General features: G+C 31.4%; 1 protein-coding gene and 1 long non-coding RNA gene across 15 annotated transcripts in view; both read right to left on the reverse strand.

Moving 5' to 3' along the window:
- The window catches only part of Hers (Histone gene-specific Epigenetic Repressor in late S phase), a 386,163-nt gene that overhangs the window by 46,417 nt on the left and 320,703 nt on the right, over window positions 1-19,043 (reverse strand). The gene's annotated exons all lie outside the window — the stretch shown is intronic.
- On the reverse strand, window positions 7,350-11,436 carry LOC148238141 (uncharacterized). The gene is made up of 2 exons (XR_015812718.1): window positions 9,385-11,436; window positions 7,350-8,510 (listed from the first exon to the last, which is right to left on the reverse strand). It is a non-coding gene; the product is annotated as an uncharacterized LOC148238141 (long non-coding RNA).

Here is a 19,043-nt window from a genome sequence, read left to right on the forward strand (position 1 = left end):
GGTATATTTATATTTTACATTGCATTCTTTATTTTTTCGTTGCAGCCAGAACGTCAACGCTCCATCCACTTTCTCAATGTGCTTGCCAAACACAAGGATGTTTTAGGCGATAGCTACAAGGAGCTGGAAACAAATATGAGGGATGGTGCTCATATATTTTAGGTGTCACTATAACTGATTTTTCAATCATTATTACTGTTTGTATAATGTTCATGATTACCCATTGGAGAAACTTGTTAAGTCATGATGGTCAGATTTGTAATAAAATTACAAGGGGAAAAAATGTGGCTCAAGAATCTTGCAATGTTGATTTAGGGTGTTGGTTGAATCGCATTATGAATAACCACACATATTATAACCTGAAAGGTGAATTTGATTTTGAAGGATTCGTCCCGGTTTTTTTGGGACGCAACGCACGTTTCAATTCATCTCGTAACGCTCCATTGCGCAAAGTGGTGAATGAAGCGCGCAAATCGAGGGACAACTGGTTCCTGGGAAACTGGATTCGCCAGTCAGCGAGGTCGAGGAGAGGGACCGAAAAGAAACGCACACGGACCATTATTCTGGCTGACTCCGGTGAGAGAAAACGGGTTATGCTTGGCAGAATTGAAGACTATCATAGGACCTAGGTGGTGGGAAAAAAGACTATTGTGTCTTCAAACGTGGTTCATTTAACCTTCACTTTATAGGAGTTTGCATTGGTTTTGATTATGTACAGAGGTAGCAGCGTTAAAAGAATTATGTCGACAGTATCATTTATTGAATTTAATATGAAATTAAATACTTTATATAAATATCCATATAAGGGGGAATTTTTTTAATAAGTGTTAATGATGTTATAAAACTGACGGTTGCGAAACGAGCCGTTCTGGACGTAACGGAAAAAATCACACGGATACGCGATCATTATCGCGCGGTTCCGGTGAAAGTTTGAACTGAAACGCCAACATATAGGTAAAAATAAATTATTTACCCACTCGGTGTATAACTCGTTGTAGTGACACGGCACAGTCGGAAAATCTATCCGCACAGCCCCGAGAAGCGACGTGCTCCGGGTCAGGGATAAATAAACATGCATCCCCGGATGCCAATAAACATCGACCCACTCGAGTGGTTTACGTAACGACACGTAATTTAAAAAGAACGTTTACGTAACGCTTAAAATGTCACATAATGCAACGTATATGTAGATGCAACGGCATAAAAGGCGACGTAATCAATATTAATCGTTGCGAAAAATGGCGTTAAAACAACGAAACGTTGCATAAAAAAAAACATGGGGATCAAAGAGCTGTTGGCCAAATTTATGCGTCGTTGCAATTCTTTCGACTCAAGGCGAACAGAGGTTGCGCAATAATTCGCATTAATTTTCGAGCGAGGCCGGGTTACGCTGGAGGGGCCGGGTTAACTCGCAGACGCGGCCGGGTTAGTTCGGAATGAATAGAAAAAGCGGAAAAGCTTTGAGCGTAGCAGGGAATTATTTATTCTTATTGACATCTAACAGGCATATATTTACCAATAACGGTGATAAATTTCTTGCTACTTTCTAAATTGATACAGCTATAAGTGTGCAATTAATTAATATTTTAACTAGTACGAGAAACTCGGGTAACTCTATAACTATAGTAGTAATATATTAAAAATAATCTCTGAGCCGCACTTTTTTTTAGAATTACATAGTTTCCCAGAACTAAATCATTTTGTTTTTTTTTTATAAACATACACTGTTTTACATTTTTGATTCAAAAGCACTTTACTATTTGATAATTTTCTTTGTACTTGAATTTTTACATCTAAATCTGTTATATCAGATGTTACATAATTAGGTATTGTGCTAAGTTGGTATAGATCAGATCGTCCTTGATAATACTTTGGTATTATTTCCAAAATTATCTTTTTGAATGTTTGTTTTTATACGAGTTTTCCCTATATTTTATTTTGAATAACTTTAAAAATACGAGAATTTTATGCTACTACACAGGCTTGCCGAGAAAGGACAAATTATTGGGACCCGACTCTACAAAAAATCAGAGCAAGAATATATTTAAAAAAAAGTAAAAACCGACCTCAAATAATGAATCTGAATTTACGGTTTTTCAACCCTTTTATATAAATATACAAAAAATAAAAAGAGCGGAACATTGCCCTCAAAAGCATCTACTTTCTAGGTAGTACTTTCACAATAAACATTATTATTCAAAGAGACAGATTATAATTTTTTGACGGGGCTTCGTTTGTGTTAAAATTTATTTGCAAATTATTGTTGAAAAAAAAAATATTAAACATGAAAGGAAATATTTAACGAATGTAAGTTAGTAGCAGTAATTTCAGTTTTTCGATCTGAATTTTCAGATCAAATACTTAAGGAAAAAGCAAAGAACTAACGAAAAATCAACAACAGTACCAGCTGAATTAAAAATATAAATATATATATATATTTTTTATGGATTCTATTATCGGTAATTTGACAACTGGATTTAATGCAGCAAAATAAATAAATAAAACACCCAGTTTTCTATATTTAAAAAAAATGGCATTTAAGTAAAATCACATCGAAATATATTTTCACCAGTGAAAATATAAATTATCTGGCAGGTGCTAATACAATTATATGATTCCAACTTTTCTATAAGTAGTAATATATGTATAAATATTAACAAATCATTATTTATTCGCATCCGATGTGTAAATGTTACAGTGAATGTGTATTTTCTGGTAAATTTATATTTTCACAAATAAAGTCCAAATACATTTTCACTAGTAGATATATATTAGCAAAAATACAATTTAACTGATAGGCGCTAATATGCTGCTCTAAAATGTCTATGAAGCTCAATTTGACAGTTGCGAAACGACCATTTGCTGTTCAAACCAAAACCTAACCTAATGAAAGTTTTAAAACTATTTATAGTTTTAACTGCTTTAAAATGTTGCCAACTCATTTCTCAAGGGACAATAAGCGGAAGAATAAGTACAGACAGATATCGCATCTCACATATTGCTCCATAATTTCTCTGCATTTCAATATTAGACTACATTTTAAAAATATGATAGCTATCCTTATGGACTTTTAATATAAACGGGCTGATTAAAGTATATTCAAACCGAATTTTGGTCAATAGGAGAGCGCAAAAAACAATTATCACTTCTCAGAAGGCAAAAATTCACGTCAAAAGCAATAAAATCGTGTCGGCGCCGTCGCACAGTGTACGATTTGACCAATCTAGCTGGACAAAACTCAGAATCAGACGTATAGGATTTTAAATGGTCTCAAATTACAATTTAGAGATGTGGCAGCAAATAAAACACAATTTTGTTAATCCTACTAAATTTATTTGGATTTTAACAAAGTTTTTATGTGAGAAAAAATTTTTATGCTGCTTTTCTTAGGCAGTTTCCGTAACAAATAAATGTAAGGATCAGACGACATTAATAAATATTTAAATAAATCATATTTTGTGCGAACACGAGAAGTTTTTAATGTGTGACCTAATTTGACCTTCCTAATTTCTTTGTTTTTGCCCTTTGAAGCCTCTTCAGACATTTGTTCTATTATTTCTGCTCCGTGTATCAGGATCTTATGCAATGTAGCTGGCATGTTATACCACGGGTATAGGATGATATATAAGTCTCGTGTTTCCAAACAATATTGCTTAAATTTGTCCGGGTCCATTTTATAGCCAGACGCTATGACTGTAAGAATAGTAAATAAATTAAATTTTCTTTGATACTGGTGATACGAGCCGTTGCTTTAAAATTGTGTAAAACGCCCTTGCGGTGTTCCCATCGTTGCTCGTACCAAAATCTGGTTTAACTTTGTCTACTATGAGACTGATTTCTTTGAATTTACCCTTTATTTCATCCTTCTTCTTCTTCAGCATACATTTGCACAGTGAAATTGTTTGCAATAAATAAAGCCAACGCTTCTTCCGGGGTGTAAGACCGTTGTTATTTTTTCACGCTAATTCATCTCCAAGCTTTTTTATAACCAGTAGCTCGTTTTGGTAAAACTGTAGATACTTCCTCCATTAAATAAGCAGCGTCTCATTTTCCACTGGCTCGCACACTTAATTGTGCAGCAAAAAATAGCTGTGCATCGTTATATTTTTCCAATTGAACTTTGCGCTTTTTCGTTTTTGTACAACTATCTTCAAAACGCTTTTTCGGTCTACCAATACTGAAACTTGGTTTCGGTGACTATTCGTGGAACATATAAAACACTAATTCTTAATTTAACCATTTTTCATAGACACTTAAAAATAAGTCTAATCGTACGAAGCCATTTCACACGAATCTTCTCACATTCTTTTTTCAGAAAGGTCCATAAGGGCTTCTCCTGATCTTGTGTAATGAGCAAATCAACAAATCTTGACTTTACAAACATAATAACTTTGTTTAATCTGCCTTTGGAAGGGATAGAACGCCAAAAGTCAAATAATGACTTTCGTGAAATTTGGGCACTTATAATGAAACAAATTAAAAATCTTTAGAATCGCACATAATCGCAAAAAATAATTATGTTCTTAAAAAACTATAATGATGCGAGAATACGTTTAGAACTTTGTCATGCCTTGACTCAACTTGACTACATACTTTAAGACCATCCAAAGTTAATTTTTTTGTTTTTTTTGTTGTTTTGAAAATGGTATATTTTAAGACAGTATTCCTAAGTATTCACGAATATTTTGGTGGATTAAAATGCAATGATAGATTGATAATTACCTCTAGTTGAAGAATCCATCACTAAAAAGTACTTAAATCACACAAAACACAGTAAACCAAGCACAAACGTCAATGTTCACAGCTGCACTAAGCGGCTAATCGCGGCTACCTAGATCCAAAACGGTAACTTTGCCCATTTTTATTGAAGGGATTGCGACTCAAAAACTGTTTTGGAGTACGTTACCGGTTGTAGGGAACATTCAAGGGTATAGTAATATTAAAAAAAAGCAATATCTGAACATTATAATTTTAGACTTTTGTCCACCTAGATTAGTCAAATCGTATACTGTGCGTCGCAGTGAAAACGCTCGGTAACGAGCGTTCCCACGGCGATGGCGACGGCACGATTTTATTGCTTTTGACGTGGATTTTTGACTTCTGAGAAGGGATAATTGTTTTTAGCGTTCTCCTATTGGGCAAAATTTGGTTATGATGTGCTTTATTCGATAGTCACTAGTAATATTGTTATAAACATCTTTACATAAACGCTTGATAATCGAGCGTTTTCCCCGCGAAGACACGATTTTATTGCTTTTGATCTGGACTGGAAAATCACAATATGGCAACATTGAGCAGCAAAGAAAACACGATCAGTTATAAGATAAATATTATGAGTAAATTTTTTTAATAATTTTTAATGTCTAATTAAAACATTTATTATATTTTATAAATTAAGGAATTACGCCTTAGAATACTGAAATATTGTTAAATCTTAATCATTGAATATAATTTGTTTTAATAAATAATATAAATACTACTGTTATATTATTTGTTTGTAAGATCAACGCCCTAACAGCTATTTTTAGACTGTAAGACGACGCGGTTATCTCTTTTCTAACTTCTAATAAGCATAATTATATAAATAGGGGAATCTCATTTATTTGTCAGAATTCCGACAAAAAACTTTAAACCATACGGTTAGTCGTCTGACATAAATACCGATTTTCATCTAGTGCAAATTTATAACACTACTATGAATATCATGAGGGAGTAGATAAGCAACTAATTTTAACACTGTTTGCCAGAGACGCTTTTCGGTTAAAAGCGGGAAACAAGGACGAACTTTTTTTTACTGCAATATTACGATTTTGTTGTTCAGATCATAAAAAAAATTAGCTGAATATAGATTTTTTTAATTAATATAGTCATGCGTATTATTTTTATTGAATTTGTTATTGTAAATATTATTTAAACTTTTATATTTCTTATTTTGAACTAGAAAATGGTAATAAAGCAGCACAAAATTTTATTGTATGCAGGAGTTTTCCTGTTTATTCCTAAATTTGGCAATAAATGTAATAAAAATAACATTCTTTTAGATACCAGAAGCCCTTAAAAGTATCACAACAATGTTATTTTAAATGACATATAGTCCATCCAAGATGTTAGCGCTTATCATCGTTGTGTTGGAAATGAGGGTGCGCGTACGCATGCATGCATACATACACAGTTTTCCGCGAATTTGTTTACACCGATAGGAGAATGTTACCAATACTAAATCAGGGCTGTTTTAAGGGTAGGGTGACCATACGTTAGAAATTAAATTAAAATTTATAATGTGTTAAATTTTTATTATAAATTATTGTCATGTGGTATTTTGTAATCAATAAAACAATTCATGTAATATTCTATTGGTATTTTAAAAAATATTATATTGAACAGATATTCAACTTGGAGAGTAATACGAAAACTGCGCTTATGTTTTTGAGTTAAATATGTATATAAATAAACAAAATAAGTAATAAAGTGATATTTTACACTTTCCTCAACAAATTAAATTAAAAAAGAAAAAAATAATTTCACATGGTCCCCCTATTATATTTTCTCACCAATACTGTGACGATGAGCGTTCATATCTTGGACGGACTGTATATATGTAAATCAAAATCAACATAAGTCCGTAAATTAAGATGGCTCCGAATTAACCCGGCCGTTTATAACGGCCGTTAATAGCGCGACGCAAATGCGCAATACGGCGCCGTTACATAATATAAAATTAGTTGCATTCGAATTAACCCGGCCGCGCTATTGCGTTCTAGGTTTCACCGCGGATCGATTACGAGCCGAGTTCTATACAACAAACACGCAGACATTTATAATTTTGCAGGTAATCTAGGCGTGTCCGTCGTTATTTGCGCGTCGCTATAAATTAATATCGTTTTAATACGCCAAAGTCGCGGAAGCCTACTTACACTGATTCGTTTGAGTTAACCCGCGCTCCGAGAGTAAGTTAACCCACGCGCGCGTTTCGAATTAACCCCTCCGTGTCGAATAAAAAATGTGGAAAATACTTCAAAGCCGCGTTGAATGTGGTTCTCGAATTTGAGTTACGTACCTGGAACAAAGGAGAAAAATACATATAAAAAATGTTGATTTATAGAAACAATAACATGTGCGAAACGACACATTTGAGTCTGTTTTGTCAGGAGTGTCTGGGGATGACAGGACCGGCGCGAATTGTGATTCACGAGCGTTGCCCGTGCCAACTTTTGACATTACACACATACCTGTGCATTATAATAATATATCACGTTTTATTTATAATAATAATATAGCGCAAAGTTTTGTTTGAAAACTAATATGTCAATCGCAATCTATTTGACACTAACTACCGTATTTTTATCATATTTTTTTTTGTCCATTAAGCTTGGTATTTTAATATTTCTACAAGTTAATCTTAATTAGGCTTGATTGACATAACACATTTAAACTCTATCATACATATTTCTTAGTGTTTTGAAATACACATACAAGTGATCATTAATCATAGATTTTCATGAGAGCTCATAGTAAATAGATATGCATAAATAATTAAATCGCCCTTTTATTTATCATACAAAAAGATACAATCAAACTAATTCATAATGTACATACACGTATATTCCGCAATTACTCTACGATTGACTCGATTCTCAATTGGTACTTTTGTAAGCCATAGCACGTATGTGCTTTCACGGAAAAAAAACATCAAAAGAATTCTGAAGAGCGACTAACGACGATAATAAAATGCGGGCAATTTAACTGCATTACGTAATAATTTATAATATTTTATGATGATTCTACTCTAAGAACTATCATTTATTTAAGTATAGGTATCGGATTGCAGTCTGTGTCTCGAAAGCGAATACAACAAACCATATTGAGGAACGCTGTACAAACCCGACCGACGGCAGTGTTCATGTACAGTTTGAGAGCTTTATTGCGATCTGGCTCGAAAAGGATTTACGCTGTCAAAGTGTCAGTTGAACGAAAGTTTTGGCGAATTTCCATCCACTACAAACTACATATGTGCAGCCAGTATACCTAATTAAAGAATATTCGTAATAATTTAACTCGATAAAAAATGTATCAAATTACGTTTCCGCGAATGTCGACCGCAAAAATGTGTACACGGTGAATGGATATCATATCCAGGGATCGCGATAAACACAGAGGCGCGAAACTGAGGGGCGTGATTTATAACAACCCCCTGTTTGTCGCTTTAGAGCGATTATCTTCATTACCGTGTTTTGATGCGTTGTATGTAGTGACGTTTGTGTATAAGTCGCAATACGATGATTTGATATTTTGGCATATAAGTATTTCATAAATTGTCGTCTAAGCATTTGTGAATATACAAATATATAAATAAAGTTTTAAATATATGATATGAAGAATCGGGTGGAGGAATTTTAAATTATTTTTTATTAAAAAATATGTATATGTAACGATATGGAAATTCTAAATTTAACGTTTTTTTTTGAGGGAAATAAAAACGTTAAAGAATTAAGATTTTCTAGTAGAGTACGCTCGGGATAAGGAATCCTGTTTGTTATTGTGTGCGTGAACTGTGTGGCTCAAAACATTTTCGCTCAGAATATTTTATTTTTTATTTTAAAGGAAAATATATGTTTATTTAACATACATACATCTGAGCTAAGTTGGAAATTTCAACGGACAATTAAAAATATATTATATAATCTAAGAAACCAGACATTGATGTCATTAATTAAATATTTGCAAAATTCAAAATCTTTCACTAGTCAAAAAAATAATGAAGTTTTTAGCTATTCTTCAAAAGCAAAAAGTTATAAAATGGGGAAAGAAATTATTCGCAGATTGTTTAATGGCTTGACGACTCTATTAAATCATTAGAATCCATTGAATAAATTAAAAAATTATCATTGGCGCAACGATAAGAATAATAACTTTTTTAAGCCTTACAGAGAATAGTGTAAAAAAACCAACAACGTACGGATTAATGGAAAAATAATTAAAATATTTTAATCCACGGGTAAGAGAACGAATAACTTACAGTGTATATTTGAAGCCTTGATATCAATTAACTTAGATATTCCCAAGAAATTTTGTTCTTTTAAAATTTCATTTATAAATAAAAAACAGTGGCACGAGTTTAGTGACCTACTCATGGGACAGTGGGCATATCTGGGTTAAACCAATATCAACACAAAATTATTTAAAATAAATCACTAGAGAAGATCGAACTTCTGTGCCACGATGCACTTTAATGACGAATACCAGCGTTGACGAATCAGCGACTGTCCTTTAAAGAGAAAGCGAGACAACGAAGTACACGCTACATCGCTTCTCCCTCTCATATACATGTACACGCACACAATAACAAACCGGCATCCTTATCCCGAGCGTACTCTAACTAAGAACGTAAAATAAATTTAAAAAATAAAAAATAAAAAAATAGCAAATATGAGTAGTTCGAAAATAAAAGTGGTTAGCTAGTTTCACTGAAAATTTTCATGAATTACAAAAAAACGTTGCATTAAATTAGGAATGTCTTGTATATAAAATTTGAATGCCTAACGCAAATAATCAGCTTATTTACAAACATACATAAGCTGCTAACATTTTCAGACTCATCAGTAAAATTACCGGTATTTTACATTAACGAAAATATTAAAATAATTTCGCTGTGGAATGTGCTAGATTTAATACGATAGGCAGTGAAAAGATTTTTTCGTCAAACCCATTTTTTGTGTATTAGGTAGTGTTTTTTGATAGTCTATTCATAAATTTAAATTTTACTTAGAATTGCTGCTTAGTACAAGAAAATTTTATTTATATTTTATGTTCAAAAAAGCGCAATTTTATATATGAAATTTTAGCAGTATAGTTCTATGTACTTAAATTACACCAATAAACAACTACCTTGCAGAAAAAAAATATAAAAAACGAGCGACAAAGTTGTGGTATGTCAGGGCGAAATATGTAAAACCTAAAATAGGGTAAAATACTTCAGTTTTTGTAAATTCTAAAATAAGCCGGATTAAGTCTAGCTGCTATTTTTAAGCTTCGTTCAGTATGTGACACCTTTTGAATTATTAAACATATATAAATAGATCAATTTATAGGTTGTTATAAACTGTCAAGAAACATTATTCAATTATATACACAGCTATATCTCTAAATCACGACAAATTGACAGCGAATTTAGATATTTCGCCGAAACATTTTTTAAATTTACATAAAGCCAAATGTTAAAATTTCACGGTCAATTTAACATTGAAATTTTATTTTAGAAAAATATCACATCACGACGTTTTCTTTATACAAAACCGTTAGTAGTAAAATACAGTTGGTTTAAAGTAAAACATTAAATGTATGTAAAAAAACAGCCTCATACAAAAAAGCAGGATTTGGTGTAGAGCGCAAGAACATTAAGGGTTTTATGAATAAAATTTAGTAGAGCGCAAATTAAAGTCATTCAAGCATTTAACTTTGTTTCTATTGTATGCATATTATACACACTAACTTGATTTTAACTGTGCATTGAAAGACAAAATAAAATAAGAATTCTAATAATTATTTTCAATGAAAATAACATACAAGTAATTTAATTTAATTTTAGTTCAGATATTAATTAAAACTTTGAGTTTCAAAAAAAAAAAATATGTTTTAGTACAAATATTTTTCTGAAAATATTAAAAAAAAGATTTCCTAAATATTCATACTTTTCAATCGTGATAGAAAATATTATATAATTTTAATTTTAATGGCTGGTTAAAATTTATATTATATAAGTAAGAATTTATATTAAAATTTCCTAATAGCGGCCAGAATGTATATTAGATGGTCAGAATTTATATTAAATGGTAAGAATTATTTTGACAGATGGTCAAAATCAATTTTTTGCATGGCAGTATTTATTACAGTTCATTGGTCAGTATTTAAATATAAAAAACAGTATGTATTTACATTATATGATCTTGCACCTAAAATGTCCAACAGTTTTAGTGCGAGCGAGATATTTCTATAATAAATAATTTATTGCCCATTTATATTTATAAATGTTACAATTTTTTTTAATTCACATGATCGTCCTATATTTTTATTCTGATCGTACGCTATTTTAATTCTAACCATTTGATATTTATTTTAAACTTGAATAATATATTTATGACTATTCATTATTTTAATTCTGATCGTCTTATATTTTTATTCTAACCCTCATCACTGTTTTCAGTCAAAACTCTAACCGAGATTTGATTTTTATTCTGACTAAAAGATAATTTAAATGGTCTGCTTTATAAGCAATGATAACTGAAAACGTTAAAAAAAATAAGCAATGTTTTGATAGTCAGTCAAATTATAGTATCAGTCAGTATTTTTTCTGTTTTTTTTTAATTTTTATATTTGAACAATGCAAAAATATTTTTTTCGGAAAATATGGTTACTATATACCTATTTTTAATGACACTCGTATAATTAACGGTTTTTTACCCGTAAACCTAGTGTTTCAACAATATATTTTCATAGTGCGTAACTGTAAACTAAACTATGCTATTATTTGTTATTTTAAAACTAGCTTGAAATTTTACAAATCATAAACTTTCGAAGAGGATTAAAATTAAAACTCTCAGTAAATTTATTAATTTCCAGATTTACTAATAATTTAAATGACACGGTTTTTTAAAATTTATTTATTTATTACATTGTAATACAATCATTTTAATATGACAATGATCCTTGCATTATTATTTTTTTGTTGACCGCTAAAGTAGAAACGAAATTAATTAATCATAAAACAATATTTCCAGATAAATATGTCCCTTTTCGTACTACCTGCTCTAAATACAGCTATGAACTTTGCTGATTAAAACCACTATTTGTCTTCAAAATTGTGGCGGTTGCAAACATTTTATTATAAATACGAGAAAATCATTATAAATACTTATTGAGTAAAGCACTAATATTAGATCACATAAATGATCTAGCTACTTATAGTTATCGTTGAAAACATATTTATTATTTCATATAAAATTACGAGCTTGCTGAAAACTGGATAAGGAGCATTCTGATAATCTGTAAGTGTCAGATAATGATCATACCCTAATGGGGACATACTTATATATATGGCATCCAAATACCCGGTTATACGGGTATTTTCCGTAGTGTTTTAAAAACATTAACGAATCTAATGTGTTATATTTTATTGAACTTCTAATTTTTGAACAAAAATTGTTGGCCACGAAAAATACATAAAAATAATTATACAGATTTTCCAAAACTGGACTTCTTTTGCCAGTGGATTCTAAATTTTTAAAATGTATTTTTAAATCGGAAAAAAATATTTACATTAAATTAAACGTATACCCGTCGAAGTTACCCGGTTTCGGTTCTACCCGGTTCGAATGCCCTACTCTTATACTTTGCGATTTGCGTCTGTGAAAGTCATGAGTCACACGGAATAGTTTCGGCTACTTTTAAAACATATACACTCGAAATAGTTTATTTGTAATTTTGGTTGGTTATAGATAAGCATGTCTCATAAATATATGACGTTATTTTCAATCATTTTGGAATGCTTGGAAGTCTCTGATACACATCGACGATTAGCTCGGATGCTGTTCTTGTGGAATAAGAGCCTGAATAAAGATGAAACTCAGGACCAGGGCAGTAAATAAGCCCCCTAGAGCCTCCAGCTAGATATGTACACCTCGAGGATTTTCTCGGACTAGCATACAAACCGCACAGAAGCCCAACATTTAATTACCGCATCCGCGAATCGCACGGCAAAAAACTAAGACCTCAGTTTTTTTTTATTCCACAAACAATAAAAAAACTTGCCAAAAAAAGCCGTCCAATCGGATTTTCGCCGATTGTTACATTAGCAGACGCGATATTGTTACGTCAGCCAGCGCAGAGTATCAACGACCTCGCCCGTGCGTCGAACCCGCGACCGCGCACACCGAGACCGCGCAAAGCGAGTCCTTTTCGGCTTAGCGCAATAATTATCATCATCATAGTATACAGTTTGCGTTTCGTACGATTGCGCCGCAAAAATTGCCGACAAAATGGAGATCGCGCACGCGGACGACCCTGGGCGCGTAAATATACGCGCGTATAATAATCACAAGGATAACTGGTGCCGGTCGGACCGATACGGCGTAGACGTGGGTTATTAATTTTTTTATATGTCACACGTATTGGTTTTAAAACCGTTTTCGTATCATAAAAAATATCGGATTTACTGGGTTAGATTTATGTGAACGTGAAAGGGAAAAAATCCCGCGTGGGTCTCAATATCTAAACAGATTATAGGCTAAACCCGGATAAGAATCCGTAATCTTTTTCCTTTGTGATAAAATGAAGCAGGCATTTCAATCAATGGGGAAATATGTGATAATATGATGAATAGAACACTGATTCAATTATCGATAAACGTTTCAATGCAAAATTAATTACAATTAAATTTGTCATAGGTTAATGAGTGTATTTATTAATATTGTTAACTCTCCTTTGACTATAATCTGAGCAACTTGTTTTTATTGTATAAGAATGTCTCATAATAAATTATATAATAAGTACAAAAACCTATTAAACTTTCGTTTTTCGCGCAGTTTATCACATAAAGTAACGAGGCTCGCAAACCAGCATTAATAATATAATATGGACACGATGAAACATTAATTAACTCACGTGTGAGGCGTGTAACGCATTATCATAACCAATACATACATATATTAACGATACAATTATGCACGTATAATATAATACATGCGATAAACGAGCAGATAATTGACATGTTCATATATGAAATATAGGTGAACTAGTCGAATCTGACTGATTGGATTTATGTACGATTTTAACGAAGAAGTTGTTTGCGCGCAATTAAGAGACTTTGTGAATAGTTTTATGTTCTAAATGGTCGTGTCGATCCTGGGTAAATTAAGGTTTCGATTAAAACTCTCAGTAACTCTTCTAAGCTTACAAGTTTATCGATTAATTGAATTATTTTTATGAGAAAGCTGTGACTTTCCATATATTCTTTATTCTTAACTATTCGAATAGTAAAAGATACAATATTAAAATATTTTTGTAAAGTTATTAAAGTTAATAATAAATACCGGTTCATACACACATATTTAAATGCTATAAAAAATAATAATAAAAAGTATCACGACTATTTATTTTAATACAAAAATTATTTGCGAATCAGGTGTTTCAAACTTCAAATCAGTACAGAATTTTAGGTGTGCTATAAAAATTTTACCATAATAAATTACTTTATATTGAACATTGATTTAAAAGATTGATAAAATTGAGTCTCTGAGGAAGTTCACAACTGCACAATATTAACTTAGATAAGATAAAGACAATTGAACTGTAGATAGCGCTAAAACGAATAAAAATTGACTACCTGCGTTGTTAAATAAATAATGTGCAACTATGATTTTAAAATCAGTCGGTTTTTAGAAATTAAAAATTCAATATAATCCACTACAAATATAAACGTATAATTAAACAAGCATTCGTATAAATAATAATGAATATATTCGTTATTCTAATATTAGGATTAGAGTCTCTAGCAGGCCTGCCGAGAGAGAGTGGAAGGGGAGATAAATTCCCGATGCCCTTTCTCCTTGAGGGGCCCAAAATATAGCAAGAATATATTGTATTTACAAAAAAAAGTTAAGACCGATCTCAAATAATGAAGCTGAACTAAACTACAGTTGTTTGAAATGTATGTATTTCAGGTATATGTTCCTTCAGCCATTTTATACATACAAGAAATAAAAGGAGCGGAGCATTGCCTTCAAAAAGCGACCACTTTCACAATAAACGTTAATATTTAAATGAAAGATTGAAGTTTTCTGACGCGATAAGTATGTATGTAAATATATATTGTTAATTACTACATATAGAAAAGTTGAAATCATATTATTTTACTAGCACCTACCAGATAATTTATATTTTTACTGTTAAAAATATATATCTACTGGTGAAAATGTATTCCGATATGATTTTACTGAAGTGACTTGTTTTAAGAAATATTTTCAGGATAGATTCGAGACTGTTTTTTTTCAAATTTTCTTTTGAAACTGAAACGCAAAAAAAAATGAAAATTTTAAACAACTGTGTTTTAGGGAAAACCGTGTTTCGGAAAACGCCTTGTAAGTGCACCAGAATATGATAAAATATTTGAAAGGTATTTAAATGATCGTGAAAATTACGACCATTATTATTTATATTATAAGAAATGAGTAAAAGGGTTTTGCAAGATACATTTATTTACGAGATTTATGTGAGTGCTACGGATGCTATAAATAGTATATATAGTAAAGGCATTATATAAAATTTGAGTATTATTAAATCATTAAAAAATGGTTAATTTTCCCCTTAAGGTGCAAAAAATTTCCGCGCGTTCCGGTGATGTACATTTAGTGTACATGTAAAAAAATGTTGAAAATTAGGGATTGAAAATTGAAAATACACTAATACTTTTACGAAATATGCATTAAAATAATAGTCAAAGCCATAATAATTAGTGTTTTATAAGTACAGAAAATGGCAGAATATTTCTTTTTGTTACTTATCTAATTAATTTAGTATGTTGGTGTATTGCGGAGTAATACATAAAATATGAACATTTTATTTGACATTTTTATAGAGATATTCATATAATAAGATGTCATGTACACCAAGTGTACATCACAGTAAAGAATAGGTTAAAGATGAATAAATTTAAACGCGGAAAATATAAATATATGAAAGTAATATAAATATATGTAAAATCATAATTTAGTTAATAAAATAAAATAAATTATTTAGCTTTATAGCTAATATTTACATCGACAAATTTAAACTAAATATATACATATTAACAGAAAAAAAAAGAATATTGTAATTTATTTCTTAATAATATAATAGTAAAATAAAATTATGTATTAACTTCTTAGACCCAGTGCACATTGCAATGTACAATAATTTTATTGCCTGTTTTTGAAACCATTTTCGATTTATTTTCACCGGGATATTTTAAACATCACAATGTATAGCCCATCCATCATCGTTGTGTTGGAAATAAGGGTGCGTGTACGCATGCATGAATACATACATAGTTTTCCGCGAATTTGTTTACACCGATAGGAGAACGTTACAAATACTAAATCAGGGCTGTTTTAAGGGTAGGGTGACCATACGTTGGAAATTGAATTAAAAATTATAATGTGTTATATTTTTAATATAAATTATTGTCATGATGTGGTATTTTGTAATCAATAAAACAATCCCTGTAATATTCTATTGGTATTTTAAAAAATATATATAGAACAGATATTCAACCTGGAGAGTGATACCAAAACTGCTCCTTTATGTTTTCGAGTTAAATATGTATATAAATAAACAAAAAAATTAAGAAAGTGATATTTTACACTTTCCCCGACATATAAAATTAAAAAGTAAAAATTATTGCACTTGCAATTTCACATGGTCACCCTATTATATTCTCTCACAAATATTATGACGATGAGCGTTCATATCTTGGACGAACTGTACACCACATTATTTCAAAATAAAAAAAAAAATTCAATATATAAAAAAAACTTCTACGAAATATAAAAATTCAGGTTTGAGGAGGTTAAGAAAAATCTCATTTCTTTTCTTTTGCAATCATCTTATTTTTAGCCAATAATTTGTAAACAGATGCAAAAAAAATATGATGGATATACGAAGTTTCAGTGTATTACATTTTATATCTGCGAGTAATTACTAAGTATTTATTATTTATTTATTTATTAAAATTATAACCATCGTGACCTGACAGGCAAACCCAATGCGTCACGATAGTTAAAAGTACAAATACATCATAATACATACAAATATAAACAAAACAACAGACACAAATCACCTCAACAGGTGCGCATTGTCCCATACGAACTGAACCAAAACTCCATATGTGCAAGAGAAAATGTCAATATTTCTATGGACAGAATTGAGCAGATGAATAGCCTTGGCCAGAGAAGAGTTGGCAAGTGCTCCAGTTCTAGACTTTACAGGCAAGAATAGTAGACGCGACCGAGAACTATAACCACTTTCAGGAGCCCACATTTGAAGCTGCTTGAGCACTGAAGGATTGTCTACGATGCCCTTGAGCAATTTCCATAAACACTTCTGCGAGTCGACAAAGAAACGTATCCCAGGGCTCCCAAAATAAAAGCACTGGGAAACAAGAACGGATAATACCCGTATTCCTTCAAGTATAAATATCGAAGAAATTTACGTTGTACTTTTTCCAGCTTCAATTCATTACATTGATTCATTACGCCTGGGATCCAAATGATGGAGCTAGTTTCTAGTATGCTGCGGACTAGAGTATCATAAAGAGTGCGCAATACTAAAGTATTCCTGAAGTAACGCGCATTTCTCAAGATAAAACCGAGCATTTTTAAGGATTTGCTATGAGTCTCTGCAATGTGCTGGCTAAATTTCGAACGTTCTTCGAAAGTCAATCCTAAATCCTTAGTTGAAGAAAACCTTTCCAGAAAATATCCGCCTAGATGGTATGAATATTTTGCCGGCGTTAATGACCTTGAAAATGAAATTGTGTGACATTTCTTTACACTGAAAGGCAATTGGTTATAGTAAGCCCATTTCCATATAGAGTTGAGATCCTCCTGTAGGTCGAGGGAATCAAAAATCGAATGCATTTTCTTGTAAATTTTCAAGTCATCTGCATATAATAAAAAATCTGAATGCTCTATTGCTGTTTCTATGTCATTAATGAACAATAAAAACAACAATGGACCCAAATTAGATCCTTGAGGTACTCTAGTAGGGGTCGTATATCGTTCTGAAAAAGAGTTATTATACTTGACGAATTGATATCTATTGGTCAAGTAATTTGAGAATAGATTTATGAGATCTTCAGAAAACCCGAAATTAGATAACTTTTTTACAAGTAAAGCATGGTTAACTTTATCAAATGCTTTTTCAAAATCTGTGTATACGACGTCCACTTGTACACCAGAGTCCAATGATTTTGAAACATAGTTAGACAAAACCATTAGATTAGTGACAGTGGATCGAGATTTACGGAAACCATGTTGTTGGTCGAGAAGCACACACCTGCAATGATTAAAAATGTATTTATGCAAAACAATTTCAAATAATTTTGCAGGTGATGAGATCAAAGCTATTGGCCTGTAATTGTCAATCTGAGATTTGGGACCCTTTTTATGAATCGGAGTGACTTTTGAACATTTCCACAATTCTGGAAAACAAGAGGATCTCAAAATTAAATTAAATATAAATTTTAAATTTTTAAAAAAAATTTTATTATTAAATTTATAAATATATTATAATAAATAGCGACATGAATGAATAAAACGCAATAAATATAATATAACAGTGAAAATATTTTGATGAATAAGTAAAAACAATGTAGGTTTTTGAAGGGTTGTCACACGTGGAAAACCATCAGGTACACAGAGGCGTAAACCGTAGGATTGAGCAATAAAACAAACCGTAAACTCAAAGATGGACTATATAATTTTGACGCGCTCCCACGAGAATCGGAACAAAGTCGCGTCGTTAACTAACGACTTCAATTACGTGCACGTATGCAATTCACTCACTGTGCGTATTATAATAATAATAATGTAATAACATATTAAGATTCATATTGTAAGATTATAATATAACGACTTTAACGACTGCGATATGTTTGTTATAGCGATTGACAATATTCTACTATTTAATTATTATTTTTGTGTTCACGCAACCCTACGAATAATATACCTATAATCAAAATTTACATAATATTCGCGTCGAGTTCTTCAGTCGGAGAAAAAAATTACACCGGGCCCATACAATAATAGCACACGTCTACGGGGCCGCGCTCGTAGGACTATTAGCTCTAAAATCCAATAAAACGACCAGATTTGAGACGCGATCGTGACTTGCTCAGTCAAGCAGCGGGTAAGGTTGAAAAAAATAAAATACAGCCACAAAATGAAGAAACAAATATTTCAATATGAATACTAAAACAGAGTTTCGTATAATGCGGTGTACTCCATCTAGCATTG

This window comes from Plectrocnemia conspersa, unplaced genomic scaffold (assembly GCF_051122295.1).
Source record: "Plectrocnemia conspersa isolate PC_06_02 unplaced genomic scaffold, ASM5112229v1 ptg000002l, whole genome shotgun sequence".
Taxonomy (NCBI): domain Eukaryota; kingdom Metazoa; phylum Arthropoda; class Insecta; order Trichoptera; family Polycentropodidae; genus Plectrocnemia; species Plectrocnemia conspersa.